Here is a 23,009-nt window from a genome sequence, read left to right as displayed (position 1 = left end):
CAGTGTTTCACTGTCTATATTTCAGTTCAAGGCATAACCCATAAGCAAAACATTGAGAAACTCTAGGGAACACAGAAAAAAGAGCCCTGTAGAATTGGAGCCTCTCAGACATTCTTTAAAAATACATTTTCAGGAAATGAGTTCACTATACAGAGGCATTCAGTCTATCAAACATCAACTGAAAAGGAGAGTGAATGGAATATTCAATGACTTTTCTCAATAACAAAAGTAATAAAAAAGCTATTGTTGACAGTCACCCATTTTAAAAGGTAATACTACTGTTTGTTAGCAGAGCATCACATTTCTTTCCTCTCTTCATTGAGTGTCGTTCCCTGCCATTGAGTAACTGAACTTAATTTCTCAATGTCAACACCTCTGCTAATCCCTACATCCCATGCCAGTTTTCAAAGCAGACTATTTGTTTTGCAGGGAATGAGTTTAATATTTTACTAAGAAGTCAACAGATGAAAGGGAGTATTTTTCCTTCTCCTCCCTGCCTACATAATTTCAATATAAAAGAGAATTACAGTAAAAGTAACTATTTCTCTATTTATTCAACATCATTTAACTGGGAAATTGCCTTTTTATTCTCCCTGCTCTGTCTCACTCACACACTTTACAGGTCAGCATTGCAAAGGTGGTATATTAAGCTCACCTCTCAATTTCTCTTTTTTTTTTTTTCAAACTAGCAACTACTACTGCAAGAAATGACCATGCTGCTCCTGCTATCCCTCTATGTAAGGCATCAATATTCAAAAACTCACATCTAATAACTGCCCTTGGAGTGAGGCATAGCAGCTACCAATCATCCCTATTGGATGCATCCCAGCCAAGCAATAACCTTCCAAGATGCAGTATTTTCTTTCAAGACAGTCCCATAAACCAAACGCTTGATACATTGATTTATTAATCATAGTTGCAATCATTAAAATAATGAGGATTAATTGCAAGTAGGTAGGGTCAAGATATGATTTAGAGCCTTTCACTGACCTTATTCTGAAATATATAGGAAGAGCTATATGTACCACCCATAAAAGGAAAACCTTAGGTACCGAATTAGCCTTTTCAGAACATTTGCGGCATGATGTGAGGTGTTACCCTTTCGGTCATTCTTATCATTTCCCAGTATTGTTTCTGGAGTCTTCACAAACAGAAGCTATAATTTGCTATAATTGTCAGTAATCTTATCATAAAGATGCACCAATTATGCTTTTTGGACATCTCCAAAATATAAGAAGTTAACAGCAAAAAATGTTTGATTCACATTGAATGTTCAGCTGGGAGAGGGAGGGAGGGTGGCTAGATCTGACCCCAAATTGAATTCCGTTGTATTGTAGCCATCTCCTTCCAGCTTTACACCTGAAGCAGATGGAAGCAGATTGTATCAAGAGATCAGCCCTTTCAAATTACAATAGTTTATGATACTCATCTGCATTTTAATCAGATGTAAAGGATTTATTCCTGAAATACATCAAGGAAGCCTATTTTCACCACCTGGCAATTCATCTGAGAGTTTATAGCCAATCAAGTAAAATATGTTGCACATTTTCACTTTGTATGTCTTGCTCTCTAGAGTATGCAACATTACATGGATATAGGTGTCAGTGATTGTATTAGCAGTTATATATAATCCCATCAAAATAAGGACCAGAAGGTGATTTCACACCCAAAATCCATTTTATTAGGGATTTATCTGGTGCTTGACAAAAGAGCTGATCGTGTGGGTTTCATCAAATAAAGCCATTTTATTCAAAATGCAATACCAGAAGACAACTCTTATAGTCAGAGAACAGGCCAACTGCATGACTGATAGATAACAGAATTGGTTTACTGTCTGTGGCATGCTTCATCCTGTAACCAGTGATGGTGTGAATTGGAATTTAGTCTTGCTGAGTCTAGAAGATGCAATAGCACAAGTGCAAAAATACAATTTTTACAACCTGCAGAGGCATGCAGTATTGTCCCAAGAGACAAATATCAAAATGTTGCCCTGTTGAAGTTTACTGTTTGGATTAATTCTGCTTCACCAACAAAGTTATACATACCAACCTTATTATTCATAAACTAACGGACAACCCAATATTGTGACAGAAGCAATTAAGTGCATTATGACATTTGGTTAACATGACTGGTTTGATTCTTTAAATCAAATACTATAAGAATTAGATTTTTGGTATATCTTTTTGCATACTGTATTAAAAGGGAAATAGAGCCGTTGCTAATGGGGAAGTATGAATAAAATAGTGAAGCAAAGTACAGAGTTTATGAAAGGAATATAGTTAGGAACATGACTGACTCAGCTAGATTGAAAGACACCATCATTTCCTAGCAAAAAAACAGAACTACCTTAACATTGGTTTCTAAATACACTATATAATAATGTGAGCTATTTTTATAGTTTTTTTTTTAAATACCAATACTATACGTACTCCGGACTTATCTAACATGTTAGCACTTCACATTTGCAATACACTATGCACGCAAGAAATTAATTTTTAAGTTCCACGTTGATCTATTTACATTTTTGAACAGGAACAGCCATCATGGAACAATGGTCCAGTTAGACGAGAATCCCAGCTTTGACAATGGCCGTTACCACAGAGAGAGGCATAACACCACTACAATGCACCTAATGGTTGCTGAGTTTAAAAGGAAAAGGTAGTATTGCTAATACAAGTTCTAAATCTGGTTCCCATCTTTGTGGTTTCCATTTTTTTTTTGGTTGTTCTTTGCATTTCTTTAATGGTCATGAAAGCAAGGGACTGATGGTGCAGGTAGAGGTTGAACAATTCCCCACACAGGTTGTCAATTGTAAGTTGTTTGAAGAAGGGACCTTGTGTCTCATTTCTTGATTTGTATACTTGTACTAAGTCTAGAATGTTGTGAACATCCACAGCACTATAATAAATCAGCAGCAGCAGCTCAGACTGCCAATACCTCTGCTATTCCAATCTCTCCACACAAGAGACTCTGTTCATTAGTAATTTTGCTGCGATTATGTGATGCAGACAGATATCCTATCAGTCTCATTAACCTTGCAACCCATGTCAAGTTTGAACCTCATTTCGCATAGAGTTCTCTGTGTTTTGACAAACAAAAAGTCAAATACTGCTCGATACCTATACCCCAAGAGGGTCTTTGCAAGGATTGAAAGTAAGGTGTGAGTGTGACTGAGACTGTTAGAATTGCATTGGCTTTCTTTCATTTTTGTCCTCGTTCGTACATAAGATCACTACCATTGTTCTACTCTGCTACATCACCACATTGTTGGGTACCACATTCAGAGAAACCATTAAAATGCTTTTTTTAGTTAACAGTTTTCCAACCAGTACTAGTAGGATATTAGTTAACTACATTGTAGATGGTCAGAATAAATCCACTATACATCAAGCTATGTATTTATTCTACAGCTTCACACAGTTTCATAAAAGCCAACAGTCCCTTCTTATATGTTAACCTGATTATGTCAGTAGTACCAGTATAGTCATGAGGACACTGGTGAGTGGTTTAGTGAAAGATGGACACATGGGTGCCAATATACAGCTATGTTGTCTAAACGATACAGCTATTTCTTCCTCTGACAAGAGTAAAGCTTTCATCAACTGATTTTACCAGAATTGTGAAATGTAATTGGATTTTTCTACGTCAATTTTGAAATGAATTGGCAGGAGAGATTTAGTCAGATATAAAATAAGAATAATACTGAGAAGAGAAGCTGACAGTAAAGTAAAAAGGTACCTCGCTAATATCTGAGTATGTCAGTGGGGAAAAAAAAGTCATTCAAGCAAGCCTTCATATTAATGGCACACCCAAATCAATGTAGAATAGAATAATTCGCAGGTGGAGTATGTGCGTTATGTTGATATAGAATTTCAGAAAAAAATATATGTCTCAAACAATGTGATAAAATCTTCTAACAACAACAGATGACAACCTAGAGTTTAGAGAACATTTAAAAAAAATCCTACTTTATCAGTTACTTCAATATTCTCAACACAATCAAAGAAATGGGGTCTATCCAGCACTAGATTTTTAAACATTAGGATTATATATGTACACACGTACATGCTCACTCCACAATCATACCATATAGAGAAATAGCATCCATAAACCTAATGTGACTGCAATATATTTCATATAAATTAGTTATAGTCCTGAATGACAACCTTCTGGAACTCATTAGAAATATACAATGAATTTATAATTATTCATTTTTTTCTTTGAGAAGAAGGACTGGCAAATCTGTAGGGACTAAAAGAATTACGTCCTCAAAGAGTTAAAATATATATTGAATTAATTTCTGGGTGGAGCTAGTTTTCTTGCTGGCTGATCTTACCTAAGCTGTAAAACCTCACATGAATCGCCAAATTCTGACAGGATGACTTTACCAGCCCTGTGCCTGTTTAGCTCATACAACTCCACCAAACTCTCTGAGAGACCTCAGAATGAGCAAGAGCCCATGCTCTTTGCATCTGATGCAAATGCAAGAAAATCCCACCATCAAAAGACTCCTTCTTCAAGTGCACTCACTTTGTTCACCAATCCAAAGCCGAAGTGGGAACAAGGAGCTATACAGACTACCCAATCTTCCCCCTTACTGTTTGTCAGACCTCAGGGATTGTGTGACTTAATTCACACACAGGATGTTTCAAACTTACCCTGTCCCCACTTCCTGGAGTTTGCTTTTTTTCTAACTTAAAATCAACACAAGTATAAACCTCAGCAAAATCTTCTTCTTGAATTTGGTTGTTTCCGGGCTCTCTCCATGCAGGAGCCCTCTATCTCTGCACATACCTCAGAGCAAAGTAACCTTTTTAAACTCCTGGATTGGAGCTATAATGCTCTGTGTAGGTACACATACATAAATATTAAACTTAGCTGTATTTTAAAAGGTGAGTGGGTTAAAATGAACTTAAAATAGATTCTTCTGATACTGTGTATACACACACACACACAGTATTTGATAAAGGCATAAAACAGGTTTTGTTGCCAAACCTCTCCACCCCTCCCTACCCCCCTTTTACAAGTTCTTCTCTACTTTAATACTAGAAACTGAATGATCTCAAGTACCTTTTTATCTTGCAGATCCCAACAGTCTTTGGCAGGCCTGGAATGTCATGTTGAGGTTGCAGGCTGAAACCCAAGATGCAGCTGCTGTGCTAGCCAAAGTCTGGAGAGAAAAAATGAAAAACCATATGAAGCTTTCAACAAACCCCAGTAACTGCAGAGTAAGTGCAGTACTGTAAGGTCCCCTTATGTACCACTATATTAAGCTCTATGACATTGCAGAGGAAAATAGAGCCATTTGGCTGACCCATACATAATAGAAAGATGGTGATCAGTATGTGTCATAAAAATAAAGGGAAGGGTAACCACATGTCTGTATAGAGTACTATAAAATCCCTCCTGGCCAGAGATACAAAAACCTCTTACCTGTAAAGGGTTAAGAAGCTAAAGTAAGCTGGCTGGCACCTGACCAAAAGGACCAATCAGGGGATAAGATACTTTCAAATTGGGGTGGAGTGGGGGAAGGCCTTGTCTGTTCCGTGTCACTTTTGCCGGAGGCAGAACAAGAAAGCAAGCACTCCAACTCCTTAGTAAGTATTTAGCAAGGAAATGCATTATATTATCTTTTGTTTTGGCTTGTGATTTTCTCTGTGCTGAGAGGAAGGTGTATTCCTGGTTTTTCTTTTTGTAATTTTAAGGTTTTTCCTAGATGGAAATTCTCTGTGTTTTGAATCTAATTGCCCTGTGAGATTATCTCCCATTCTAATTTCACAGAAGTGCTTCTTTTACCTTTTTTCTTTCTAATAAAGTTCTGTTTTTTTTAAGAATCTGATTGGTATTTTTTTAGTGTCCTAAAAACACCAGCACTGGTCTGTGCTCATCTTGTTTATTCTCAAGCCTCCCCAGGAAAGGGGGGTGTAGGGCTTGGGGAGATATTTGGAGGGAATAGGACTCCAAGTGGTCCTTTCCCTGATTCTTTGTTAAATCACTTGGTGGTGGCAGCATTTTTCTAATCCAAGGTACAAGGGAGAATTTTTGCTTTGGGGAAGTTTTAACCTAAACTGGTAGAAATAAGCTTAGGGGGTCTTTCATGTGGGTCCCCACATCTGTACCCTAAAGTTCAGAGTGGGGAGGGAACCCTGACCGTATGTGTTGGCAAAACCTAGTCAAGTAAACTGTCTTCTTTGGCTCTATCAGAAAATTGCTTGCTTATTACGTTATAAGGTAATAATTTCTAAGTAAAATCTTTCAAGAAGTTAAAATGGAAAGCATATGCTTTTGGGACGAAATTGCAGAATTGAAAATCAGAACTTACAATCTGTAACTATGGAGCGATTACCGCCACTCCATAATTAAAAAATGGGATTTGTATGCATGTGGATTATTATGCCATAGAATAGGAGAAGCAGTAAAATGGTAGACAAAAGTAATCAGAGTCTTCAGGCCCACCTCAAAGAAGGGAGAACACATCATACTTGCACATGTTACCTCCCTCTCTCCTCCGCAGTTCTATGGTGAAGCATTTTAGGGCTCTATCCAAACTTTATGCACGATAACAGTCGATTGAGCATTAGTTAGAGCTGGTCAGAACAATTCTGATTTCTCCACCCGAAAAATGACAGTTTGTTGAAAAACATTTCATGGAAACATGTCAATTTAAAAGAAATTGAAAAAAAAAAAACCAACCAGATTTGAATGTTTGATAGGTTTGAAATATTCTGTTTAAACTTTTGCAATATGTTTCAATTTGCCATTTCAAAACAACTTTTTTTCACATTTTAAAAATTTTATAATAATGTCAAAGGTAAAAATGTAACAAAATGTTTCAAACAGCAACAAAAAACCAAGTATTTTTCTGAATTTCATTTTGTGGGAAATTCCATTATTTTTTGTTTTCATTTCACACTGATATTGCAGAATTTCTCAGGAAATCAGTTCTCACTCAGTTCTACAAGTAATGTAGTAATGTAACTATTAAAGCAAAGCAGGACATTTTTAATGCAAAAGCATAATGTGAAATATTTTATGTCTCTTTTGGCATAAAATATAAAATAGATATTGTAATAGGCATTGTTGAGGTTGCAATGAGTCACCATTATAAGCCCTGTTTTCTCTCTCTCTCCCTCTCTCACACACACACTTTTTAATATGGAGATATAAATGTTCTTCCTTTGCTGACAAAACACCATTTGTGTTTCCCAGAAGTAAATGAGAGTCTGGAATAAGGAGCTGCTAATTAACTTCTGAAGACTCATTGGACAATTTTGGCTCAAATGCTACTCTTATTATCCCTCTGAAAAAGTAAGCTAGGTTCAGCAAAAGATAGATACTACGAGAAGAATTCATTTGTATACCAGAGCTCAGACTAGGTTAATTTTTGACTCTACAAGATGTGGGCTGGGTGGGGACACTACTGGACTACTGGAGTGAGAGAATGCTAAAACAAAATACATGTTTCCCCAATATTATATTTAGTATATTGATAGTACAGCACAGTGTTCAATTTGTACAATTTAAGATGTGGGTGATTATGGGTATGGTTGGTTGAAAGTTTTCTCTAAATTTTTTTTTCCAGTGGAAAATAGCTATTTTGTCAAAATGTTCTTATTTTGAGACGATTTACACTTTAGAATTAGAGCTAGTAGGAAAAAAACAAACAAACAAACAGTATTTTTATCCCATGGGAAATTCCATATTTTGACATTTGTTTTTATCCCAATTTATAATTAAAAGCCCAAAAATAAAAATTTCTCAGAGTTCTGACTTGAAATTTTTCTGAAATGTCAAAACATTTTGTTGTGGCTCAGTTCTATATTGAACTGGTTCTATCAGAGCTGCCACAGTGCCTCGTCCCCTATTCTCCACCATGGGCCAGATTCAGTGGATGGTCTACATCTCTCATGGATTTTCCTTCTGGTCAAACCATGAGGGTGCATTATTGGAAATACAGTCCAACTGGGAGCCCTATCCATACAAGAGAATGAGGACATGAGGGTCCTGAACTGCAACTGCCATGAGGTCCTACAGCAGCTCAGGCAGACACAGATTAATATACTGGCCAAAACCAAAACATTTTGATTTAGTTCTACAAACAGAAATGTGTTAATTCAGGTTGACTCCACCTGAAATGAAATACCACATTTTATTTTCTCACTGGAAAAAAAATCAAAATATTTTGGTAAAACTGAAATTTCCCAAATTTTCAATTTTGCAGAAACTGTTTTTTCACTGAAATAAAAAAAACATTTTGATGGAAAATTCCCAGCCATATGTATTCAGAAGTAATGTTATGAGCCTCAGAACTATTGGACAGGGGTAACAGAGAAGCATTCAGAGAAGGGGTAAACTAAATCAGAAGTGTAAATCAGAAGTGTAAATCACTAAATCTTTCAGGAGCCTCTTCCAGTATATCTGTATATCCAGTGGAGAGAAAAGTCTCCAGAGTTGCAAATGAAATAAAATAAAAAGGGACTAATATACCTTTCAAACAACAAAAGTACTAAATTACATCCACAGAAGAATGAAATTCCAGAAGTTGGGCAAAATATAAAAGAGAGATCTCAAACAAAATACAACTGTAGGGGGCTTGCAGATTTCTAAGTGGGGAACAGGACTGTAATATAAAACCTGAATTCAGATTGGCCCCCAAATGCAGAATGTAAACAAATAATGCCTTGTAAATTTATATAGAGAAGAGAGAAAAATCAGGAAGAAGCTTGACCCCCTCCTACTCCCGCTGATCTCTATCAGGACTGCAAACTACTGATCAACTACATATAAGGGGCAGTAGCATCCCCCAAAAGTTTACTGTACAGTTGCTAGGAAAATACAACTGTGTTTATTTTTAATTAAATGTGTTTAATGAGGTTCTACTCCACCTGCTGCTCTATATACACCTCTCTTCTAGTTGGGTGTGAGAGGGAAATGTTAGGTCCTCGTCCTGTCTCAAAAACTATAATGGGTTAATGAGGTGGCAGTGGCTTCATTTGGCATCTTCCAAAATATAATAGAGACATGCCTACTTAGGAGTCCCAGAAGACCATGGGGAGAGAACTATCCAGTAGGTAGATAAGTCCTGTAAACCCCGCCACCATCCCCACCCCCACCCCCACACCTTTTAAATGATTATAACAATGGGGTTCTTGAACTTTAATTACTGTTTGAGAGCCTAATTCTGAGTTAGTCTGTTCAAGGTACTAGTAACATCTTTTCACACAGTTTTAGATTCCCAGTAGAAAGAACACTTCTTCTACTGCTACCATCACTGAATTCAGTAGTATCAGCCCTCTTCCTCTTATCCTGGGATGTTCCAGCATTTGGTACTGAATAATCATATTAGAATGGCATATTAGTTACCTATTAACTGGTATTCAGAACTGAAAACCAGAGTCAAATAAGAACGGGGATTGATCACAATAATGTTTACATTACTGCAGAAATACATCTTTTGTCATTGAACCTGCACCCATTTGGAGACCACTATACATGATTGCCAACCACCTGGTTCAGAAATGTGCTGTCCTATGGCACAGCTATTCATTCTGAACCAAAGGTACTGTAGTAAACATTTTCTGAGTTTGAAAAGCCAGTTCATAAATATTCACTTAACAAATGTAAATAGCTATATTCTATTATAAATCATACTCTATAATCACATATTCTTTTATTGGGAAGGGGGAAAAAGGTGCAGTTCCAAGAATTCAGGATAGTTTTAAAGATTAAGCATCCCTAATAGTTATTATCCCCAATAATTTTATTACTACTACTTGCAGAAAGTAACTGAGGAAAGTAGTAAGGGGAAAGAAGAGAGGACATGGAAAAATATAGCTATTTTATAAGTAAATGTATAGAATTCACATAAGCAATTTGCAAACAGAGTAGGAGAAGGGTTTTTTGATTTAGTGTTAAGCAGTACCCCAGTTCAAAAAGATAATTATGTTGAGCCACAAAGTACTAGTGACCACAATAAAATTAGTGTTCAAGATCCTTGTTGGAGAAATAAGAATCTGTCACTATGACACTACACTGCAGAAATGGCAACAAGATATATAACAAAACTAAGTAAAAAAAAAACCAAACAAACAAACATCAAGAAGTAAGGAAATTAAATTCATCAGTCTCAGAAATGATTCTACATAAGAACAGTGGACAAAATCCTATCTCTACTGAATGGCAAAACTTGCATTTGCTTAAGTGGGGCTAGAATTTCACCCAGTAAGTCACACAGGGCTCACAGTGGAAGACAATTTTGATATGTTCACACTTAAATAGATATCATGATCAAATATTTGTAGACTATTTTTGTGGGGCGGGGGTTGGTCATAAGAAGGGAGCTTTTCTTCTTTTAAGTGACTAAACACACTGCCCAAGTGTGTCTCATTAGAGGGGGACAAAGACACAGAACGCACACTTGGGCAGGTTACATGACTATCAATTTAACAGCTATTAGCAATCCAGCCATAACAATATACATTTTGGCTCCAATAGCAAGTGCTTGGTGATACATTTATTAAAATCCACAGTAATTGTGTTCTACCCTCTTAAATCTCCTCTTACTTATTTTGATGTCCCAAGGGTTTGCATGAGGACTCAAGATTTTTGTTACTTTGCTTTTTTCTTCTTTTCTTTTTGAATGTTCTGACACTCCCTGGGGTATCTGGGTTGTGAGGCACCTCACCATCACCCCACCATTAATATGAGGAAGTCTTGTCTGTGCCTGCTGTGGATCAGCTCCCTAAACTCTGCACTGTCTGGTAACACAAGCACTGCCTTCCAGGTCTCTGCAGACCTCATTCTCTCTGTGCAGGTCAGAAATAGTCACACATCAACCCACCATGTCCTCTGACCATTCCTCAAAGTGTCCAGCCCTTTATCCACTGAACAGTCACAGAATTACCAGGACTGCTGTTCCCAAAGGAACAGTACACCACAGCATATTAGTTATACCCTAGAACATAGCTCTGCTAAACACACAGCTCTAAGATACATTTCTAGTGAAAACAAGAACAAGTTTATCATCCAGGAACAGAGATTTAAGTGATAATGAGTAAAAATGTCGGAAACTCAAAGTTACATATAAAATAAAGTCATAATGTGCTTTACAGAGACTAAACTTAACCAACAAGTTATCCTCCCATTTAAAGAAGATCATCTCACCCAAAGTTCTCTCAAGCATTTTCAACCAAGCCTGCTGGATAAACCTTTTTCATGAAGAAAACTCACTGTCCGTTTATTTCCTAGCTGAAGGATGCTAGGTGCCCTCTTGCCCCCCATATATACCAAAAACAAACCGTTGATGTGCACCTCAAGATAGGGATCCCACCCCACTGTTTACCTCTTCCTGTTATTTTTATCTCTTTGAAGTTTGCACAATCCTTCATTAGCATTTGGTTCAGACTGGTGAGCGGAGGGCCATTGTGAATGCTCATTTTACATATAAACAGACAAATAGATAAACATTTCCTGCATGACAGAAAACCCTTTTTTCCCCACCTTTCCTGGTGACCAATCCCTAGACACAGACGTTAAGAACACAATTTTCAATGTATATATATATATATATATATATAATTTCCTTATACAACATCCATACATGTGTTTTGCAATGATATTGATGAGCAATGAGCATATGCTTGTATTAGAAAGAGGTCACGTGACACTCTTTTGATGAACTAGAATGTAAATACCAGACCAAGGAGATTTCTGTAACCCTCGTGCACCCCTTATGCCCTCTGCCAGTTGGCATCAAAAGGTCCGTGGGTCACAAATACTAATGTAACAAAATTATTTCAGGCATTACAAGGAAAAATTGTAATAAGTAAAAGGGAAGAGGCCATGGAAGTTAGTTGTGGTCCAAGTCCTCTGACAAATATCTTTCAAATAGAGATACCAGAATGTGCTATTATTTGTATTTCATAAAATGCATTTTACATTCAGTATTCTATCCACATTTTATTGCCATTTCATGGGAGTGGAGAGGATGCAGATTCCTCTTACAAGTCTCTAAGCATTGGAAGGTATCCCTTGTACCTATAAAGTTCTGCAGAAATGTGAATCCCTTCCAAACAGAATGTGAATCCATTCCAACAGAATGTGTTCCCTTCCAAAACCTGGCTGAATGGAGTTCTCCACACCAGCAGGAAAAGAGGCAACAGGCTAATCCCACACCAGTTTTCCAGTCTGAGCCTGCAGAGACTGAGCAGCCAGAGGAGCAGCAGTCTTCGATGAGGGCAGCCACACCATGGCAAGCTGCTTGGATAGAGGAGTTGGTGAGGACAGCCTCCTTTGATGACTTTGACCTCCTTATAGACAGACTCACTAAAGACAGACTCACTAAAGAGCTGTCTGCATAAATCGTATCTGGGAGGAAGGAAACTCAGGAGAATACACCGACTGCTCACAGAACTCCTATGTTGAGCCATAACAAGAACAACATGAGGGAAGCAAGGAGAAGAACGTCACTGCTATGATCCAGCAGCAGCCTCCAGAATCTAGCAGCTCTACAAGTCAAACCGCCCTAAGGCTATGAGAGAGATCCTCAACAGGCCCTCATCTTATTGTGAACACCAGTCCAAGAGACTGTTCTTGTACTTCAATGGTGTGTTTGACTATGTAGCTCAGAATGACACGCAGCGTCCAGGGTGCCTTCATCCTTTACCTGGGTTGACTATGCAGGGGACCTGGAACAAGACTTTACAACATGGGAAGTAATGACCAGACTTACAAAGACCAAAAAGCCAGGTTGCCAACTGGGTGGGACTCTGCTTCAATGCCAGGAAGTGTGCATCCCTGCATATCGATGGCAGTAGAAGGGACTTGGTCCAGGCGATGCCATTTTAGATCAGCGTGAACCCATGATCTTCCTCGAAGATGGGAAAGCATACCAACATCTTGGCATGCCCTCGGATTTCTGCATCCAGAAGACGTCTGAGGATACCATCATGGAGATCCTACGTGATGTGACCAGGATCGACTCCTCCTTACTGTCACCATGGCAGAAGATCAACACCTTGAACACCTTCCTCATCCACTGTATTTCATTTGTCCTGAGGGGATCTGCTGTGGCAAAGGTACCTCTTAACAAGGCAGACAACACCATCAGGCAGATAGTGAAGAAGTGGATGTTTCTTCCTCAGAGAGCCAGCAATCAACTGGTGTACATCTCACACAGGAAGGTCGGCACCAACGTTCCTCAAATGGGTAATCTGTGCGATGTTGAGGTGATCACTCACACCTTCCGACATGCCTGGATGTCATAGTAAGGAACATCGTGGAGAGTGCTGTAACAGCACAGGTTCTGGTGGGACCCAACTGAGAGTGCCAATTCAGGACAAATTGCTTAAAGCAAGGCAGTTACAGCCCAAGGCTGGGGTTTCTATACACACTAAGGCAAACCAAACAAGCCAAACAGAGAAGACTTTGGTTTACCCCACTGGCTAACTACAAGTCATACAAGCAATTCCCTTAGACGCTCCAGTTTTCCAGTATCACCACCAGTGCCACTCATTATGGGGACAAATGGTTATGAAAACCAATACCCCAGTAAAAGAAAAAAGGTTCTCTCAATCCCAAAGGACCAAGCCTTAGACCCAGGTCAATATACAAATCAGATCTTACCAACAAATCACGCTGTTGCCAATCCTTTAGAATCTAAAATCTAAAGGTTTATTCATAAAAGGAAAAAAAGATATAGATGAGAGCAAAAATTGGTTAAATGGAATCAATTACATACAGTAATGGCAAAGTTCTTGATTCAGGCTTTTAGCAGTGATAGAATAAACTGCAGGTTTTAATCAAGTCTCTGGAGTACATCCACAGCTGGGATGGGTCATCAGTTTGTAGCTTTCATTTGTAGCAAAGTCCCTCCAGAGATATGAAGCAGGATTGAAGACAAAATGGAGGAGCTGCAGCAGCTTTTTATATTCTCTTGCCATGTGGTCTTTCTTTGTCCCAAAGACAAGCTGTCCATCACATGGCCTGGAAAAAACCTCACAGTTCTGTCCATAGGCATGTCCCTGCATATCTTGCTGAGTTGCAAGGTGTGTCTGCCTTGTCTCAATGGGTCAATTGTATAGCTGATGGTCCTTAATGGGCCATCAAGCAGGCTAGGCAGAATTGACACCAACTTGTCTGGGGTGTCACCCAGAAGCATAGCATAAGTTTGAAATACAGACAGTATAGAGCCATATTCATAACTTCAACTACAAAAATGATACACATATATAGATAGCATAATCATAACCAGCAAACCATAACATTGTCTTAGACACCTAATTTGACACCCTTTATACAAGATTTGGTGCCACTACAGGACCTTGGTTGCAACAATGATCTATATGGTCCCAGTTCATGTCAATAACATCACAAGATGCAGGATGCCATCAGAAAGTGAATTGCCAAGACCCCCTCCAACCAAGATGTTGCTGAGAGGCTCACTGGAAGGTGAATTTTGAAGAGAGGGGGAGACTTTTCTTTATTCTGGACTCGTGCCCACAATGCTATGTGACGACTGGAGAAGCACATTGACTGCGACTGGATGTGGTATGAGAAATGTCAGGAACTGGGAATCCTGGTGCCATGGGTGAAGAATACAGAGCACACAATCATCACTCCAAGAGCTAGAACCATGCTGGAAAGGACCCTGAAGGATGCCATCCGCTGCCAGTAAGTGGAAAACCTGAAACAGAAGCTGGACCAGGGCAGCTTTGAGGTGAAATGCAAGTGAGATACCAGCAACCACTTCCTCCCCAGGGGCTGCTTCATTTGATTTGCTGACTGGAGGTTCATCCACAGGGCCCAGCTCAACTGCATCCAGCTTAATGGAGCCATCCACCATGGGAATCGGGACAAGTGATGCAGGAAGTACAGCTATGCCAACGAGATGCTACCCCACATCTTGTGTAGCTGCAAGTCCCATTCCAGAGCCTGGCAGCTGCATCACAATGCCATCCAAGATCACCTGGTGAGAGCCACCCCGCCACCCATGGGGAAGTTTTCTGTGAACTCCTCCATCCCTGGAATGGACAGCCAACTCAACCGGATGAGTGAGTATTGTAAGAATGCAGAATTGGTCAACACTACACCTGTCTGCTACGGCAACTCACGGTGTTGTCCCTTGACCACCCAATGGCGTCCATCTACCTAGAACACATCACTGGATATCGGCAATACCAGGAGAGATGAGCTGGAGTGCCAGTGAGAAGCAAAATTAGAAAGTAACTGAAATACTGCTCTGATGGATTATATCTACTAAGGGACAACCTATCCTAAATGCTCAATTACTGAGGGACAATCTACACTTATTCCTATATTTGCTTTCTACAACCAACTATCTATATAACTTTTGATGAGTGATGTACCCAAATACTCAGATGCTAATATCTAAATTGTATCATTACATTTATTAATCTTATTTGGGTTATAGCTGATTATGTACTATATATATTGTATTAATTTTAAACCAACCTTTGTACTTTGGATAATTTAAGCACTATATCCAGATGTACAGTCTTTCCTTAACCTGTGTATTATATATTTTAACATTAGCTTTAATAAAAAAAAAATCATTCTATGTGTGTGTATATGTTTATGTAATCGGTTACCAACAGTAGAATTCCAGATACCAGAAAGGTAAAATTCCAATTTTTAAAACAGTTTTAACCAGAACCACAGTTCAGATGAAAATCATTTTATCATGATTTGCCTGGCCAGCATGGATGAGGCCAAACAGTGTTACAACCTCTTTCAGCATGCACCTTTCTAAAATATGTTTTAAAATTAGTTAACCCCTGTTCATTTGAAAGCTGCTTCAACAAAGTTTGGCCCCGCCCACACTGACCTGGTAAACCAAAAATACTTTATGTTAACCTGAACTGTAGCCAAAGTGTTGGAGAATGATTTGGTTATCACGGTTAAAGTACAAGTGAAAATGGAGCCCCAAAATTGCATATAATGGCTGCCTATGGTCTCATAGTCATCAATTGTTTATATAATTTTCTAAGTAAGGGGAAAAAACATTTCCCCCACAAGTTATTCAGTAAGGGACATTCCTGTGTGCATATGTCTCAGAATATACTGGTCACATTATTTCTATTGCTTATGAAACCTCACAACCTCAAATGCAAAAAATAATTTACGACAGTGTCTCTCACTCTTGAGATTGTAACCCCTTACTTAACGTAAAAAAATGTTCATGTCTGCCTTTGCATTTACTATAAGAGTAAGAATATATCAATGACAGACCTATACACTTTATTTCTGTGTTTCAAGAGATTGACAGAGAATACCTGACCTTTAAGGATGAGGGGAAAGGGAAGGACAAGGGGAAATGAACATTTTCAGGACCTCAAGACCCCCCCTGATTGCCATTTGGGATCCCTCTGGGGGTCCCCAACCCTGGCACAGAAACACTGATCTAAGATGTTTCTGTTATATTCCAGCAACAGAAGTGTCCCTCCATCAGAAATCCATGTTTCTGACCTGTGATTTAACTACAGGGGGAAATGTGCAGTCCTGGGTTGAACCAGCCATCTATTGTTATCAGAGATTTTGAAAAAGGGAATGTATATTCCTTAACACGCCAGAGAAACATGCAGCAGCAAACCAGAGCAACCTCTAACTCCTTTTAGACTCCTATATGTACTAAATGTTTAAATAACTGAAAAAAAAATTTAAAGTGCTAGCTACTAATTATAATGCTGGATAACAACGGTAGAAAGAAAACTAAAAGGATGTCCTGCGTTAATCATTTGTCTGAATCACCTGAGAAAATGCTAACAGGTTTTACACTAAGACAATTGCTATTGCAGGGAGCAAACAAATATTGCTGCAAAAATAGTATTAATAAAGTTTAATTCATTCGTAAATTCAGTTATACAAACTTGCCAGCACCTTTACTGATTATTAATAAACAAATTTCATATGCATGTTGCTTAGAAAATATAATAGGGAAATGCATATGGTTTAGTTGCTTATTTAATTATATATCTTTATTTTAATATCTTCAAACTAATTGAAGAATTTCCTAGGAGATCTCTGTTTTCTGTCAGTCAGGGACAAGCCAAAATGCATCAAAGAAGATGGAGGTTTTAGACAAAGGAGGTATCAAGTGTGTTTACATTGGAATGAAGCTTTGTAGTTTCTATTTTGCTTTAACATTCTATATTTGCTTTTCTACTATGTTTGGAAAGATGCATATAAATATTAGTTATTGTGATCCCTTTTTTGTATATCATTCAATAGGAGTCTTTAACTGCAAATTATAAATGTACTGCAAATAGTACTGTATAAATCTAGGAACCATTTGGTCAAAAAGGCTAACAACCACATAATTGTACATTTTTCCTTCTCCAAGGCACCAGTTGGGTCTAGATATAATCTCTATCTTAAGAAATCAAATTTTCTACCATATTTAGGTTTGAGGAAAAAGACCTCATTGTGTAAAAAATGTAAAGATGTTCTCTAATCAGGCTCAAAGAGGTGTGATGCTTCAGGATGTGTTATCAGAACTATAAACTAAGCCATTAAAGTACCTCTTCTTTGGAAAGAAAATCCTCAATTTAAACCCACACAAAAAGAACTATCCTTATTGAAAATGATTTCTTTCATAAACGCTCAAAGTCTTCATTCTTCAAATGTTAAGGAGAACATTTATGGTTGGGAAATGCTTTGTACAATACCTTTATTACTTGTAATTCATGTTTCCATGTAAAAGTGGACAGCTGTTGTTGTTCCTCAAACGAGGTCATAATCTTCTTTTGAGATGTATATTTGCAAAGCTGGCCAGAAACTGGAAATCCCATCTGTTGTGATAATTGGGCCTATAGATTTACTTTAGTTTGTGAGCACAACTATAAATAATATGTGAAAATTCATAAGATGTCACAATAACCTATAATAATCAATGGTGTTGGGGAAAGGTAGGAAAAGGAGACAAAAACTAAATAAATCTGAACAAAAGAGCCTACTCACATGGTTCAAGGACTTTTTTAAAATCATGCTTGGTAAAAACTGAAGATGTACAACCAGAAATTAATGAACCAAAAATGGTGTGTCCCATAATTCCCCCATCACTCCCTTTTTGGGCCCTTAAAGAAAGACTTTGTGGAGGGGAAACAGAAAGAACAGATGGTGGCTACTGAAGAGAACTTCAGCATCATGGCTTCCACTGCCACCATCTTCTTCATTCTCATCCTGAAGGATGCCCTGACCACACTTGGCCAAAGAGAGGGATCCAGATGATATTGTCACCTCTACCAGCATGCGCGGAATCCCAACCACCACCTGAGATGAAATGGGATCAGACTTTAACAGCAGCCGCAACAGCTGTAGCCCATCTCAACAAACACCTTCTCTTTTCCCCCAAAAGAACAGTTATTGACATCTTTGATACCATCTAAGATTGTCAAACAACGTGGATTTTTCCTTCTAAAATGCTCCCCAACTAAAGAGAGAGGGAACAAAAAATGTTTAAATGAAAGTCTTACTTAATACTTTACATTTCAAATGTTTTAACTGTTTCTCCTTTTTTTATGTATCTTTAATAAAAGGTTTAAAAGACTTTTAATGATATGTTTGCCATGGTACTAAGCAGGCTAAGTTTCTGTATACCAAATCCTTAACCTCGTTTAACACTGTTTAATGTTGGACAATGATGAGTTTATGTTAACACTTTGGCCTGTATATTCCATTTTAATTAATTCAGCATGCCCCATGAAAACAATTTAATTCACAATCAGGATGAAAAGTCAGAAACATTGAATTTTTCACAGGAAAGGATTCCCAAAAAAATACATTCTGATTTTCCCAAAACCGAATTTTTCAGTTCCTTGCCCAGAAGGATCTTGTCAATTTCACTTTCTGCCTGCAGGGAAAAAGACAAATTGAGAAGAGCTTTTGAGGTAGGTAACTAGGGAGCAGTCTTTTTAATTTTCCGAGTGGATTTTTTTTTTTTTCAAAATTGAGATATTTGCACATTATTTAAGTTTTTCAAAAACCAGCATTTTCCAAAGGAAAGTCATTCTGACAGAAAATTCCTGAGCAGCTCTACTCTAGTCTATATATTTTGGGAGATAAAATTATTTGGAACTCAACAATGTAAAACACCTATGTCTACCCCACACTATGCAGAGAAAGTGAAACATTTAGTTCATTTCTGCAGTCTTGATTACAGACTTCCATATTGAAGATGTTATCTGGCAAACAGAGGCACAAACAGAAGGTAAACACAAGAATTAATGAATATAAAAACAAATTAAGAAACAAAGAAAACAACCATCTACCCCAGAAGCTCTTTAATTTTACAATCAAGCCGTAAAGGTGGGCATAAAAACACCAGAGCATTTGACTGAAAATGTAGAAATCAAAGATTTAAGAAGTAAAAGGATGTGTTGTTATCAATAATACATTTTGAAATAAATATTGCAACATGTCTCCTGAATAACTATACCACGGATCTGTACCATTATAATTTAGCTCTTCACTATCATATTTGTGTTGCAAACAGAAATACAAACACTGGACAATCATATAAGTTTATTGATTTCCTACATCATCTTACATGTAATCAGTATAATCTGCTAATCATTGTCTGACTTCAGTAATGTTATCAGGACATTTTTATGCTGTCTAGTATATTGCATTTGCTGGAATGTGAATTTAGGTAACACCGGGTATCTAACTATCAAAGCATTACAGCCTGGATTTTCAGACATTCCATTTAAAATCTTCTTGAATATTTTTCAAGATCAAATTCTCTAAATTGGACTGTTACCCCTGTAATTCATGTGCCCTTGAAATGTTTTCACATGGTGGCACAACTGGAGGGTAAGAGACCGGTGCCTGCCAAAATTTGCATCTGGCAAAAGAGGAGTGTGGTTTTTGGCATATCCTGGAAAGTCTGCCTTCCATAGACTTATTGAAGGAGAGCTCCTAACTGTAAAAATACTTTGGAACACAAATATTTTGTACTAGAGATTGCACTTAAAACTGCCTACAGCAGAGAAACCACCAACACCCACGACTGTCATTGACTCAATAGAACAGTCATTTCACACACAGGAGCCAGTGAGTCAGTCATTTGTCTGCAGTGCATAGCTGCTTGACCCAACACCATCATAGCTGGGGTAGGAGGAAGACCCCCAGAGTCCTCATGGACAGCAGAGAGGCTGACTATATCCTCACTGCTGGAGCTACTATACATCCATTTTCTTCCTCAATATGCCACAGGAGCATCACCTGCCAACATGAAGGTGAGACACAAACTATTCGGAATTCCTTCTAAGAAGTTGCACTTGGACAGAACAGAGCTGCATGGTGGCTGGAGAGGAAGAATAGTCTTTCCTAATGGGAATTGCTCAGAGAGTGGCTAAGGAAGAATATCTTTCCTAACAGAAACCTAATTTCTGAATGAGAAAACAAGATAAACCTCACACTCCTTCTAAGTAAGGCACCACACAAAAACGTCAGAATGGATTTCTCCTCTAAAGAGAAAGTGCCCTTTATCCTGTCCTAAAAGCCTCTAAGCACCTAAGAACGTGGAGCAAATACACCCCCTGAGCACAATTCCTGGAGTATATCAGGCTAAACATGTTAATGAGGAAATTACATATGCACCCACTGTATAAGTAAAAGCAAAAATGCACAAAACTTAACAGTAAAGAACATCACCGTCCTAGGCCAAGCACAATTTCATTAGCACCACACGATATGGGTGAGATTTTTTAAAAGCTCTTAGCATTCGCCTATCTCTGTTCCTATTTCAAGAGATGGGGAGATGACAAAGGCCATTTCCGCAGGTGAAAAATAGAGGACTGTGAGGATGGTTATGGGCAGAGCTTTTATAATAATAGTTGGAGTATCAGGCCTACAGACTGATGCAGAAGAATCCCTCTAACAGTTAAGTTGTTATAGAATTGGGACAGGAACAAAAGTCACGTAAAGTGACTCCTGCACTTTGGAGTCTGCAGAGTCAGTTTCAGTGAAGGAGATGTTTCATTTCAGACTATTTGAATTTTGGGCAAAAACTTTGAGCTAATTTTGTTCCAAGCTGGATGAGCCATTCTTAATAATTATGTTCACTCACTACCAATGTGGGCCACATTAGCATGGACAACCCATAAAAGGAAAAGCTCTTTATATTATTTGGACCCTGGAGATATGAGTAGGCATTTTGAAATAAATAGAAATAATCAATAATTTAAAACTTTTTAGTAGCTGTATTAAAATTAACCTCAAACAAAAACATGAGCTTCATCTAGGAAAAAGGAAGTATTAACTTTAGAAATCTGTCTTAACTGGGAAAAATCATAGTAATGCAGTTTCTAAATTCTAATTCTATTCTTAACTTACTCTGTTTATGAGCTGTACTTATTGGAGTTGATTTGCTCTATTTGAGTAATGAAGGAAGTAATTTTACATACTAGATGAGCTACGGTACTTAAGCATAATGGAATGAGATAACAATGGCATTTCAGATGTAACTGAGTATTGTGACTTTAATTGGTTTGAAATCACAAAGTAACTTTGCATTTTGAGAAAACAAAAGTTTCCCTTTGTTCTTTAACAATATTATAATCTGTTTTTAATTCAATAACAAAATGAATTGTTTTATTGCATTTGTGTCAAGATACTGTAGTTTAAATAATTTCTGTTGATATTCCTATAGTTATGCTTATACATGAGGAAGGATGGTCCAGTGGTTAGGGTACTAAACTAGGACTTGAGAAATCCAGATTCAATTCCCACCCTGTCCTTCTGTCCTCCATCTCATTTACATACATTAAAGATTGTGAGTGGCAGTGGCCAAAAGATGGAAATCCTTTCTCATGAAAGATTTTGCATTTCCCCCTCTAAAAATTTGGGTAGACTGTCAGAAAGTTATTTTCTTTTACCCGCTCTAACACTACAGCAATGGGGACCATATACGTTCCTTAGATAAATATGCTTCCACTGTAGGAAAAGTATCCTTTGGCATTCTGTTAAGTAATTCTTGAGCATATATGCTAACTGAATATAATTGAGCTGCCTATGGTTAACCTATTTTGTTCAGTGTACTGTTTAAACATTATTGTATGTTCATGATGTGGAATTGCTTCTATAATAGTTTTATTCCCCCCACATAGTAGAGCTCCTTTCTGATATAGCCAGGACTTCCATTCTATTTAGTAGTTTGGGAAGTACAGGGCGTTCACAACCACTTTATCCCAAGGATGAAAATCCATTTTTGTCACTTTCCAGGGGAATCCAGATCTACGGTTTGGAGCAGCAAGCTACCAGGGCTACTGATCGGAGCTGAGTCAAAGGCTGGGACTCAGAGCCCAAGGCCAGAGTCTGGATCCAGATGTCAGGAACCAAGCAGGGGAGCAGGGTTGGAGTGAACTGGAGCAAGGCAGGAAGAGGGCAGCACAGGAGTGACACAGCTGCAGGAGTAAGTATTGAGCAGCCACTGGCCTGGTGTTGCTGCTGAGAGCTAGCTGAGAGGCACCACTAGGCCTGTCAGGGCATCTGGTCAATCAGGGTGTTCAACTGTAGGTCAATTTGCTGGTCCCAGGGTCAGCTGAAGGCCCTGATTCCTAACCATGTTATTCATTTTCTTTGAGTTCTTTTGTCCAAATGATGGTTCGACTACTCCTAATTTAACTGGAGAGCATCATCCTGAAAACATTAATCCATTAACCAAATACATGGACACAAGGCAAGTTTTCAATCCAGGTTTAAAAATACAAACCACACAAACACAAACCTTATGCCCTCTGTGAATTGAGCCAATCAATGCTACCAGACCAGCAAACATGTCTGGTGATATCGAATGAAGAACTGCCATGTTGCTTCAGGCAAAACTGTTCCAGTTAATGGGAGGCAATGAAATAATATATCCAAGGCAAGACTGGATTACGGTAGTGGTGCCTAAGGCCTTGGGGTAAATTCGGGGTCATACTTCTTAAATACCCTAAATTATACACTCTGGAAGTGTCTCAAAACTGGCGAATAGAGATCAAAAGAAC

General features: G+C 38.2%; 1 protein-coding gene across 2 annotated transcripts in view; it reads right to left on the bottom strand.

The window, feature by feature from the left end:
- MGAT4C (MGAT4 family member C) overlaps nt 1-23,009 on the bottom strand; it is a 683,798-nt gene that overhangs the window by 489,434 nt on the left and 171,355 nt on the right. For both annotated transcript variants that reach the window (XM_084637898.1, XM_084637899.1), the window contains exon 2: nt 5,071-5,170. The gene's annotated coding sequence lies outside the window, so the exon portion shown is untranslated. The remainder of the gene's footprint in view (nt 1-5,070; nt 5,171-23,009) is intronic.

The sequence above is a fragment of the Lepidochelys olivacea genome, assembly GCF_965140295.1.
Source record: "Lepidochelys olivacea isolate rLepOli2 genome assembly, chromosome: 1".
Taxonomy (NCBI): Eukaryota; Metazoa; Chordata; order Testudines; family Cheloniidae; genus Lepidochelys; species Lepidochelys olivacea.
This window is presented reverse-complemented; position numbering and strand designations above follow the sequence as displayed.